The sequence below is a fragment of the Podarcis erhardii genome (genome assembly GCF_964252035.2).
Source record: "Podarcis erhardii genome assembly, chromosome: 10".
NCBI classification, from domain to species: Eukaryota; Metazoa; Chordata; class Lepidosauria; order Squamata; family Lacertidae; genus Podarcis; species Podarcis erhardii.
This window is the reverse complement of record NC_138500.1, coordinates 39,753,624-39,766,134: the sequence shown is the minus strand read 5'-3', so window position 1 is coordinate 39,766,134 and position 12,511 is coordinate 39,753,624.

Genomic DNA, 12,511 nt, shown 5'->3' with positions numbered 1-12,511 from the left:
TCATTAGCGTGTCAGGCAAGGACCCGGGAGGCCAGGGTTCCAATCCCTACACAGCCATGAAGCTGACAAGACCTTGGACCAGCCACAGTCTCACAGTCTAACTTTCCCCACAAAGTTGTTGTGAGGCTAAAATGGGGAGAGGAGAAGTCATGTAACCTCCTTGAGCTCCTTGGAGGAAAGGTGGGAAATAAATATCATAATAACCAGTGCTTTGGGGGGGGGGGTACAAGGGTACGCATACCCCTAAACATTTTGTGAATCTAAGTTTGGCCTCATTGAGGGGCAGTATTTCAATATGAGCATGAAAATGAGAATATATATATATATATACAGTGGTACCTCGGGTTACATACACTTCAGGTTACATACGCTTCAGGTTACAGACTCTGCTAACCCAGAAATAGTACCTCGGGTTAAGAACTTTGCTTCAGGATGAGAACAGAAATTGCACGGTGGCAGCACGGCAGCAGTGGGAGGTCCCATTAGCTAAAGTGGTGCTTCAGGTTAAGAACAGTTTCAGGTTAAGAACAGACCTCCAGAACGAATTAAGTATGTAACCAGAGGTACTACTGTGTGTGTGTGTGTTTGTGTATGAGAAAAAAGCACTAATAATAACAGCAATAGGGAGAATAATAATAATAATAATAATAATAATAATAATAATAATAATAATAATAATTATTTATACCCCGCCTTTCCCGGTTCAAAAACCGGGCTCAGGGTGGCTAACAACAAATTTAAAACACTTTAAAACACTTAATTATAAAAGCAGGATAAAATACAGTATAAAAACATGAATAACAATAAAAATCAAAAATCAATTGGATAATCCCCAGGCCTAGCTGGCTGAATTGGTCCTACTTGGGCCAGCGAGGAGGCCAGGAGAGAATTAGCTGTGGGGTCTCAGAGCGAATGATCTTCATAATAGGGGAGGGGGAAGGAAGAGAAGGGAAATAAAAGATCAGGCTGAATTCAAAGGATAAGGTTATTCTATCGTCAAAGGCAGTAAAGCTTTTGAATTCTGAACTCCACTTGCTAGAAACTGCAGGAGGGGGGAGTGCTGCTGGGATCAGGTCCTGCTTGCAGGCTTTCCATGGGCATCTGGTTGGCCATTGTAAGAACTGTGATGTTAGCATAGAAGAAGAAGAAGAAGAGTTTGGATTTGATATCCCGCCTTTCACTCCCCTTCAGGAGTCTCAAAGCAGCTAACATTCTCCTTTCCCTTCCTCCCCCACAACAAACACTCTGTGAGGTGAGTGGGGCTGAGTGACTTCAAAGAAGTGTGACTAGCCCAAGGTCACCCAGCAGCTGCATGTGAAGGAGCGGAGACGCGAACCCGGTTCCCCAGATTACAAGACTACTGCTCTTAACCACTTCACCACACTGCCTCTCAGTGCATAGATGGGCCACTGGCCTGACCCTTCAGGCTCTTATGTTAACAACAATGTTGCAGCCCAATTGGCTTCTGTATGTGCAATGGGTTTTATTTCTCCTTTTCCCCTCAGATAACAATATGTCTTGGGGCAGTCCTGCCTCTTGGAATTACTCTCTTATACAAGTCTCATGATGAGCATTGAACAGGAATGTACAAAAATTCTCAGGATTGTATAAACAACAACAAAACTCTCCCTGTGCAGCCAAGAACGCATTTTGAGAAAGGCTTGAAAGGTGATAAATATTGAAACCAGTTATGTTTCCTTGGAGTTTGGATACTACCGTGTTATACTCAGAAGAAGTATCTGCTGAAAGGATAAATGTTCTCTGTTTACATCAGAGTGACTATATTAAAATAACCTGTGCAGGCTTCCATAGAGAAGCCTTTCATTGCCGATATTTAGAAATCAAGGGATCTTCAATTGGAAGCACAGTTTGACGTTCTAACCACTGGATGGATTTATAACCCCCTATTAGAGCAGGTTCTCAAAAATTCTCTTTTCCTTTTAACTCACGAGTTAACCCCCTACCCAGGTTAAAATGCCAGCAAATTAAGTCTGGATTGTCAGCAAAGCAAACACAGTTTCTAAGAAGTGCACAACAAACTGGGTTGTACAATTCCAGCCACTTTTCCAACTTTCTTTATTTGGATTCTCTTAGTGATGATTCCTAGTAAAATGAGAACTATTTGTTGGGGGAGGGGAAAAATGGCTCCTAATTGATCTTGGAATAAAATGAGCTACTTTGCAAGGGAGAAAAATTGTTTGGTTTTCCCAGCTGAACTATGAACTTTATTGCAGAAATGGGGGTTGCTCATTCTGTTAGGCTGAAGTTTGCAACAACACAAGACTAACCCCTTCTATTTCAATAACTACAAGGCTCTGTCAATCAAGGATTGAACTATCAGGGCAGATGCCCCCATCCTTTTATTGTTTCTTAATAGTGGCTTAACAACGTAACGCTTGGTTTTCCACAACCCTTGTTGCTTCTCTCATGTTTTCAACTCAGACAACTGACAGAGGAAAATCACATAGCTCCAAAGCTTTTTTTCATTTGTCCTTCCTTCCCTCAGATGACTGAGAAGAGAAGGTTCTGCCAGATGAACCATCTTCCTGGGGGCTTTCTCAAGGCAGTTACAGTCAGTTTCATAAACCAGGGGACATGGAATAAATAGTCAGGGTTTATTCACTCCACAAAGTAAATTCCAAGACTTGAGTCATGATCACATAAAGCCAAAGAACATGTGATATGAAAGTTCTGCTTTTGGAATGACTGACAGCCTTAATTTTTTTTTTCTATAGCAAAAACAAAAGGGGCTTGGGATGGTGATTTATGTCAGGGTTGTGGTTTGGAGCTGAGGATGAGAACCCACCACTCCTTCCACTTCACCCCTGATCCAAATGGATGCATGTGCTCCATTTCTTTATTATTATTTTGACATTTATATTCCATTCATTATTGCATCTATATTCAAGAAACTCAAGGTTGTGCACACATTTTCCCCTTTCACATTTTATCCCTGCAATGTTTTATTGTGTGAGGTAGGTTAGGCAGAGAGGTAGTTGCTGGCCCACAGTCTCCCAGTGAACTACATGGCCAAGTGGAGATTTGAACCCTGGTCTCCCAGATCCTAGTCTAATGCTGAAACCATTACAGCACACTGGTTCCCTACAGCAGTTTGTCATAGTAGAAAAAGACACCAGGAGTTCTAACAACAGCAACAAAACCTCACATCACATGCAGTCCTAGAATAGTGAAATGTCTGAACCCACACATATGGTCACCTTGTTGGGTCTCAACATACACCACTGAGAGGAATGGAAGCTTTTGCGTGGAGTCAAGACATGTGTGTATACATATAACTGCTATGCCTGATAAATAAGATGTCACAACAAGAAGTAGAAAAAGATTGCTTTGTTACACGGAAATGGGAGAGTCAGATTATGTGGGTGCTACTTTGGATAGCAAAGTTGCATATGGGCAGCAAATAATCATTCAGTACATACACAAACCTTAATCCTATAGAGGAAAAGAGACTCTCACTTCCCAGAAGCTTAGAGTGGGCAGAGTGATGTGCCACAGAACACAAACGAAAAGAAACAAAATAGGGGAGAGGAGGGGTATACTTGATCTTGGAGCAAGCAGAACACAAAGTCAGGGATTTGAGATCTGTGGCTTCTGCAAGTGTTAAGCTCTCCCCTTCAAAATCCTAATGTCAGTCAGGCAACAGAATCTCTCACTCATTCAATTGGTCATGGTCCAGTGAAGTATGTGGTTTATCCTTGAGATCTTTGAGGAGAAAAGAGAGTCCCATTGGAGCGCTGTGAGCTAACCATTGCAAACCTAGGGTTTAAGCATACTTTGACTCTAACTTCATGCTTAACGAGTGAACAACACATCTCCAAATCCTCTGAACTGTTGTTTGTTACTTCTGGTTTATTATGGTGACTTGGGAGATCGGTTTTCAAATAAAGAAGACATAACATAATTTAGGGAAAGGTATATTTTATATTAAATTCATGCCAGCTGTTCTAATGCCATGATCCATAGACATAAGCCATGAAAAAAGTCCAGACTAGCAACTATTGTTACAATAGATAATCAGAATTCAAATCTCATGTGTATTTTAACACATAGAGGGAGGGGACCCTATTACAGTCGTTACATCTTCCTTTTTAAAAAGGAACACTTCCTAATTTTAAAACTTGCAAATTTATTTATGTCTTCAGGGATTTCTATACTCCCCTTTAGTAAACAGTCACAAGGTGGTTTCCAAATTTAAAACTTTGTAAATACATAATATAAGGGACATGGGTGGTGCTGTGGTCTAAACCACAGAGCCTAGGGCTTGCCGATCAGAAGATCGGCAGTTCAAATCCCTGCGACGGGGTGAGCTCCCGTCGCTCGGTCCCTGCTCCTGCCAACCTAGCAGTTCGAAAGTACGTCAAAGTGAAGTAGATAAATAGGTACCCCTCCAGTGGGAAGGTAAATGGTGTTTCCGTGTGATGCTCTGATTTGCCAGAAGAGGCTTAGTCATGCTGGCCACATGACCCGGAAGCTGTCTGCGGACAAACGCCGGCTCCCTTGGCCAGTAAAGCAAGATGAGCGCCATACCCCAGAGTTGTCTGTGAGTGGACTTAATGGTCAGGGGTCCCTTTACCGTTTAAATACATAATATAAATGTTACTAGCTGCTCTGCTTCCACTTCAAAGTGATTCTATTCAGCAAGGAATAGACAGCATCTTTTTAGAAACACAGAACAGGTATTTGGGGATCTCATTACCAATAGGACATAAATCAAGAATTCCTAATCAGGTGGGCATTGTCCTGACTGTTGTTAATAGAAGTAAAAATCTGTGCCAAATAATGAGTCATCCCTCAGTATTCAGTGATTGTCTTAACATCTAAATGTCTTGAAACTCATTGATATCCATAGGAACCAACTCTGGCCCTTGTAATTAAATATTTGAGGGGGCTGGGCCCCCACAAAGTTGATGGGCATTGCCATTCAAATGATGTGTGTGCACATGTCATGTGATTATGTGGGGCAGGGCTTACCTGGGCCCCTGCAGTATTTCATTCAAGTTGACACCCCTGTTGATATCATAAGCCTAATCCATGTTTATTTGGCTGTGGGTCAGCCAACTCCCTTCTATCACTGGAGCATATTTTTTAAAAAAATCCAGCCAAGTTCAACTAAACATTCTGCTGACATACATTCCCACAGTAAAAGCTTCCTACATCTGCTGCTGTCAGTTCTCAAATGCTGGCTCAAAGCCTCCACCTGAGTTTGCAATGAAAAGCCTCAGTAATTTAAATAAATTCACAGGCTTCAACATCAACACATCATCATTTATCGAAAAAAAAGGAGCTTGCAGCAACCAAACACTTATCAAGGTTAAAAATGCCCAGTTATCTCATTATAAGTTATAAACCTGAATACTAATAGATTAAATTAGCATATCAAATACACTCATTTCCCCCAACAAATTTTCATTATTGTCAAGATTCAAAGAGCAACCATTAAAAAAAAAAATTTTTTTTTTCATCCATCAGGGAATCAACAGTGTTTTCCTTCTGGTCAATGTAAATAAAGCAAAACTCTCCCTCATATTAGTGCATTATTATTTTTTTGGTCCTCTTCCCCCATCACCTCAAGTTGGTTTTTTCCAGCTTTGGTTCCGACTCCTCTGTGAGCTGAGAGCCAATTCAAAGTGGAAAGCATTATTTTTAGATTCAGTTTCTTTTCCCAGGGAAATATAACACCAGATACAAAGAAACCTTTGTTAGCCTTGTTACGTTGTTCTTTTAGGCAAATAGAGAGACAGCCTTGTGAAAAACCGGCATCTGTAATTCAGACTGAAACAGTATGCCATTCCCTTTCTGAAGAGGAGCAGGTGATATGGTCCAGCTGGAGGTAGCTTCTATTGCTGAAAGCCAAGCTGCTAATGATCTGACCTGCAACTGTAAATGGCACATGCTTCAGGTTCAGACGCTGCACAGAGTGCTCTACTGCTTTTTTGCATTCCGTTACCATTTGTGAGGAAGAGATCGCTGATTAAAAAATACAGCAATCTTCTTTGCAGCTGTTTGCTTAATCAGGGCTGATCCACAGCATGCTTCAGGAAGCTGACCCAGACATATAATTTAGTGATCCGCATTTTCATTCAAACTTTTAAAATGTGTGTTTTATTGGTAATTCTTTAATTTTGTTTTTAAAACAGTTTTGTAGATTTTAGTGGTGTTTTATCAAAATGTTTTACTAAGTATAGTAGTGGTTTGTAAATCTGGCAGATAAGTGAGACAGACCATGGGCCTTTTTTAGAACAGCAGCCTCTCCTCACTGTGATGAACCACAAGTCAATGGGAAGGCCACAAACAGGAGGTAAGCACAACAGCCCTCTTCCATTCATACACCTAAGAAAATTAGAAGAATTTAAACTGGATAAACTCTTGCAGGAGATTTCATTTATTAATGTAACACATAGGGATGCATTTTTAATAAACAGACCTCATTCACACCTTCCCAGTTTAACATATGAATTGAAATGAAATCGACCTTTGTTTTCACACTTCCCCAATTTTTGTGAGACAGTTTTTGGCTCGACAAATACCAAAATATGTTTCAAAATATGTGTTTTAGTTTAAAATACATACTAAATGCATGGATGTACAAAATCATGCTGTTTAAATAGCTAATTCAGATTGATGTGGAAATACGACACACGTGTGAACACAAAAGAAGCTAACATGAACTGGAAATAGACTATCTATCCATTCCTACTATCATGTCGAGACTGAAATTCAAGAACAGTGTCTCACCTGAGCCTATTTTGACTTTTGGTCTGCCAATTTACACTGATTATAATGCTGTCCACGTCCTTAACATTTTGTGTCCCCCCTCACCCACCCGCCTTCATTATGGTTGCTGTTATGATTTCCACTATGGACATTTCCTGGTTTAGGTCAAGCAGTCTCTTTTCTTCTTATGAGTTCAAACAACCACATATGTCAGGCAACTAGACTATCAGCACAAACGCATCACCTTACATGAACTCCATTTCTAAAACAACCTTTTCAAATCTGAGTCTAAGCAGATTATAAGCGAGGGTATTTTTCTGTCTCAAGTCTATGAAGCAGACTTCATCTGGCAAATGCACTTCAGTCACACTCCTTTGACACTGTTTCCAGTGCTGCAATATCCACTTCAAACGGTATAACTTTCTTCATTATGCCAGAAGCCACTTACATTTTCTTTTCGCTTTGTGGAAAACTCACTTATTGCCCTTTATGACTGCACTCATCCTCGTACTGCTGCCGAAGCAGAGGCAGGCAGCATTTGTATTCATTAAATTGAACCCACACAAAATAACAACCCTTAAAGAGACTGGCTGGAGAAAAACAAAGAACAAAGGAGGCTTAAGCAGGCACTACAGTAACTGAAAGGTGGTGGTGGAGAGGGGCTGGAATCCACAAAACAATTTAGAGTCATTGCTTTATAGTAAAAAGACAGAAGAGAGAACAGAAATTTTATTAAACCGACGATTGGGTGGCAGGCAGGGGGAAAGGTGGGGAGAGAAGAATTGCCACAAATAAAATAGATCCAGTACAATCATTCTGTTAATATTTAGCTCAATAGTAATATTTCATAAATACAGGTGTGGATTCAGGGCACTATGACTGGTTCCCCAGCACAGGGTGCCACACTAAGGGGGTGGCTTCCTGCTTCTTTCCCAGAGCCGTCTTTCCCATTGGTGTTAGTGGTTCGTTGCACCAGGGCGCCGGCCTCTCAGGGGCGCCCTAGTGAGTGGGGGAGTTGCACGGCTTTGCCAGCAGCCTCCTGTTTCCCAGCACACCAGCCAGCTGTGCCCTGCCAACTATATGGCTGGCGGGCATGCAGCTTCCTTCGCAAGCCTCCGCAGGAGGAGAGCGATCCCCGCAGAGGCTTAGGATAGAAGCTGCACGCAGCTTCCCTCCCAAGTCTCTGCATCTGCTAAAGATGGCCCAGCTCCCAGTCGTTGTCCTCCTCCTGCTTCCTGGCGAAAGGCAATATGCAGCCTTCCCGGGCTGCCTTCTCAGGCACCCCGATGCCAAAGAGCATGTCCTCCAGCACGTTTTCCTGCTTGATCACCGCCACCACACCAGGGATTGGGGCGGTGGGGGAGGCAGAGGACATTTTCCACTGCCCCCTTCCTTGTTTTGGAGTTGCTGGGGGGGGGGGTCACCGGAGGGATTTTTGCACTACGGTGTCGGATATGCTTAAGATGGCCCTGCTCTTTCCAAAAGCCTAGTAAGCACCTGCTCAGCTATGGGATGGAGATGGGAGGGCTCTAGGACCCTGCCAGAACCCTCACACAACCTTCCCAAAGCCCAGCACCTTGCTTACCCAGCTTTGGGAAGGCAGGGGTTGGGGCATTAAATTTTGGTCTCACACAGGGTGCCATATTACCAGAGTCTGCCTCTGTATAATTATGAGTAACGTATGCAGTAACATATAAAATTGTGGCACTTACTGTAACAACTTCATGTTGAGTACCACCACCCCTTCTCAAAAATAGCACTGAACAATGGAAAATATAGCTATCAATCCAAGAACTCTATCTAGGTATTTATCTAGTCATTTCTCCACCCATCTGCAAACAAAGAGACTTCAAATTCCTCACCTTATTTCCACTATCAGCATGTCAAAATCTCTTCTGTCTTGCTTCCTCTGCAACTCTTTATTTTTAAACCTAGTCATGTCCACAAAATATGCCACTTCTGTATAATGTGTAGCACCCAGGTCACTATGTGATCCAACACTGGTAATAGAGAATTGGGAATGGTTACTGCGACTACCAGACCATATTCTGAGCATTTTATTTTCCATACTTCCCCATCTATTGAATAATTTCACTCCCCCCAGAGGATATTTAAGAAAATGCCCCCCCTTCTGCTTTGCTTCCCCATGCTCTCAGATCCACAGAGGGAGTGTGCAATGTCTTGGATATACTTTCTTTTTCCAAACAACCTCTGTGCTTGTGGAGATGCTTTTTTCCACCTGAAAAAGCAGTTTCACAATCTTATACACATCATAGCAGTGGACTAGCACAAATGCATGCAGATCTTTGCTGGTTAAACCAAAATGTCAACCCCAGTTTTATAGCTTCCTTTGATGTGTGCAATTTGAGAAGGGGACAACCACAAAACTGAATCTGCTAGCACAGCCAGGGCCAGCCACAGTTTCAAAAATATTGCTGTTCTAATGTTCATGGAGCACATAAGTCTTTGCTCACATCCCCACATCCAGCTCTGTTCAAGCTTAATGATTTTAAATGTGCTCAGTGGAATGTATATCACACTGAGAGTAATGCAGCATTGACAGAAATCTACACTTGGATGCACATTCAGGTGTGCCTTAAGATTCTGTTTCTCCTGTTCCTTGCTTAACTCATGCAAGGTTTGTGCATCCGGCCAAGCATTGTGTTTCTTCCCCCCATGGAAAATAAATCTGATAGAATTGGACATTGTGAAATTTCAGCATCAGAAGACTTACAATATCTACATTGTAATTAAACCTGTTCAATTACTACTCTTTGCCATTGTATGGTCCAGCATGATAGGAAATGGATTAATACACAGATCAGATCCTGCAGATTCCATACAGCAAGGATGAATAACCTATGTGGGTATTATTGGACTTCGATCCCCACCAACCCTATCCATCATGAACAATGGTCATATAGGGGTTGTGGTCCTACAGCATCTGGAGGGGAAAAGGTTCCCCATCCTAGCCACAGAGAAAGTCTGGTCATTGAGACAAAATAAAGCAGCAACTTTACATTATGACACATTAGAACTGTAGAGAAAACTCACCACTTACCTTTGCTACAACCAACCTGGGAGCAGTGGCATAGTGTGGGTTGCCAGTGCCCCGGGCCACATAGAGGGATTGGATGGGAGGGAAATGGATGGAGTACACATGTGCATTCAACTGCCTAATGGCGTCTGTGTCACCCAGGTGATTACAGCAGCAGATATAAGAAAAGAAGAGTCAGTGGCGTAGCAAGGTCAGGTGGTACCCGGTGCAGAAAATTTCTTGTCACCCCCCCCCCCCACACATTGAAATTTAGTTGGACTCCAAGAGACTGCGATCTACTCATAGTATAAAAAGACTGGCTGTGATCTATCCATTGTCATTGCCAGGGGAAGGTTGGCCAAAGTTGATGAGTTTTTTTTTGGGGGGGGTTACAGGGTTTGGGTCCTGTTTTTAGGAAGCTTCTCTCCTTCCCTACACCCTCTGCTTGTTTGCTCACCTGCCTCCTTCCTGTCCTCTCCCTCCTGCCTGCCTCCTCCAGCAGCCCAGGAGCTTGGGTCTGTCAAAACGAAGTGGGAAGGGGGGAAGGCAGCCAGCAAAGTGGCACAGCTCCCCCCCCATCACCTGACAGCTTGGGTTATGTGGGAGTCACGGGTGGGTGGCATGCCAAATGTCACCCCCAGGAGATGATACCCAGGGCGCACAACCCCCACCGCACTCACCTTGCTCTGCCCTTGAGAAGAGTCATTCCATTATCTGGAGAGGTCACTTCCTGGTTTGCATGGAGAAGCTGTTTCAACAGAGCCCAGCAATGGAAGTGCACAGCTGTATTGAGGCAGCACCAGGTGATGAAATTTTGTGTCCCTAAGAATTTTACACCCGGGGCAACCACCCCTGTAGCCCTCCTCATGCTACTCCGCTGCATGGGAGCCTCCCTGCTTGCTTATCTTCCCCAAACAACATTACACTAGTGCAATAAGAGGTCATCATCAAGTTCAATCCTTCTTTACTCCTCTTCAGGTAATGAAATATGATAGATAAAGGTTAATGTGGGTTGTATCCAATGCTAGTCTTACTCAGAGTAGATCCTTTGAAAATGATGGATATGGCCAACTTCAGTACATTGATTTAAATGGATCTGCTTTGAGTAAGAGTAACATTGAGTGCAGCCCTATGCTAAGAACGGTCAAGTCTAGAACCTTCAAGGTGTTGTACCGGCTGGTAACCCACCAATATTGTAGGCAGTGTGTTCCCTGAGTTGTGAAGCATTCCAAGGCATGACCTCACCCACCTAGTGAGCCAATAGCTCCACCAAAGCTGGAAGATGGGGTCAGGGATTTGTCCTGAAAATAACTCTGTCAGTCATGGTTGCCTAGGGCCCAGTACTAAAACATAGGCACAGTCTGCTACCTGCAGAAGTAAGCATTAAAACAGTCTCTGATGCTTAATGGATCTGGATTTCATGTTGATATAGTCAGAGGGAACATGAAAGACTAGGCCATAATAAAGAGGGCTGAGCACATCTTTCCCCAACCCAATGTGGGAGCCCAGATCAGCTCCAACCCACTCAGGCCAATCTGTCTGGAATCAATTCAGGGGCAGGGCTGATGGTTATTTTGGGTTTTTAAAGCCTAACAAAGCATATGGTTGGAATGTCGTGGGTAAAGTAGGAGATGCTTCATCTCCCCCCTATCCCACCCCACTTCACCCCACCAACTGAGAGCAGAAGGGTTCGATCCTGCTGGGTGCTGCTTCCCAGGGACCACCTTGCAGCCCACAGGACTGACTCTTCTGCCTGCTAGTTTGCTTCCCAAAGCTTTCCCTGTGGAGAAGACATTTGTGAATTCTGCAGCCAGCAAGATCATCTGCTCTTCTAGAGAGAAGATTCAATCCTAATGGGATCTGCTGGATCCAGTCCTGCTGCGTGCTGTTTCACAAGCACCTGCAGGATTCCTATAGGATTCAGTCCTGCTGCCATCTGCTTCCCCAATGCTTTCCCTGAAGGGAACACAGTGTCAAAGCAGACAACTGCATTCTTCCCTTCTGACACTCTACCCTCTGACAGCTGACAGCTTTGGCTTGCTCCAGGTGGCCTGACCCAATCCAGGGCTTGACCAGAGTTAGCCCAAACCCAAATCCTCCCCCTAATTGGTCTTATCGATCTGTGCTTTGGGCAAATCTGGTGTACAGCCCTAGTAATACTTTTGTTCATATTTAAAGTGCCGCAAGATTTCTTGTTATTTTTGAAGCAAGAAACTAACACAACTGCCTCAGGAAATTGCCACAAATCTAAGTGTCTCTGGTAATTGCCCAGAACTGCCACATACAATCCCTTTGGTATGATACATGATTACATTACACGATTTTGTTGTTTTTTCAGTCTGTCCTGCCTGTCTGCCTGCTTGCTTGCCTGCTTGCCTGCCTGCCAGGCACAAAGACAGCCTGAGCCATTCATTTGGCAAATAGGTCTCCTTAGAAAACCAAGGCTGTCTTCTGGCTTTGTGCTACTTTTTAAGTCAATGAATACCAAACATTTGTCTGGAGGTGTGGTGGGGGAATGAATAATTAACTATAGTGTTTTCTTTTTCAAATGCATTTTCATCCAAAAGGTATAAAAATGGCATTACCCCCAGAATTTTTCTTGCTTGGTTACACTTGAAGGGTTCTGCCTTAAATTTGCTTTATGTGTAATCTCCTTATCACAGTTTGATTGAGCGAGTGGTGCCATGTGGCTGTCTTGTTCAAATTAAAATATTCCACTGTAGAATTTGCAGACTGGGA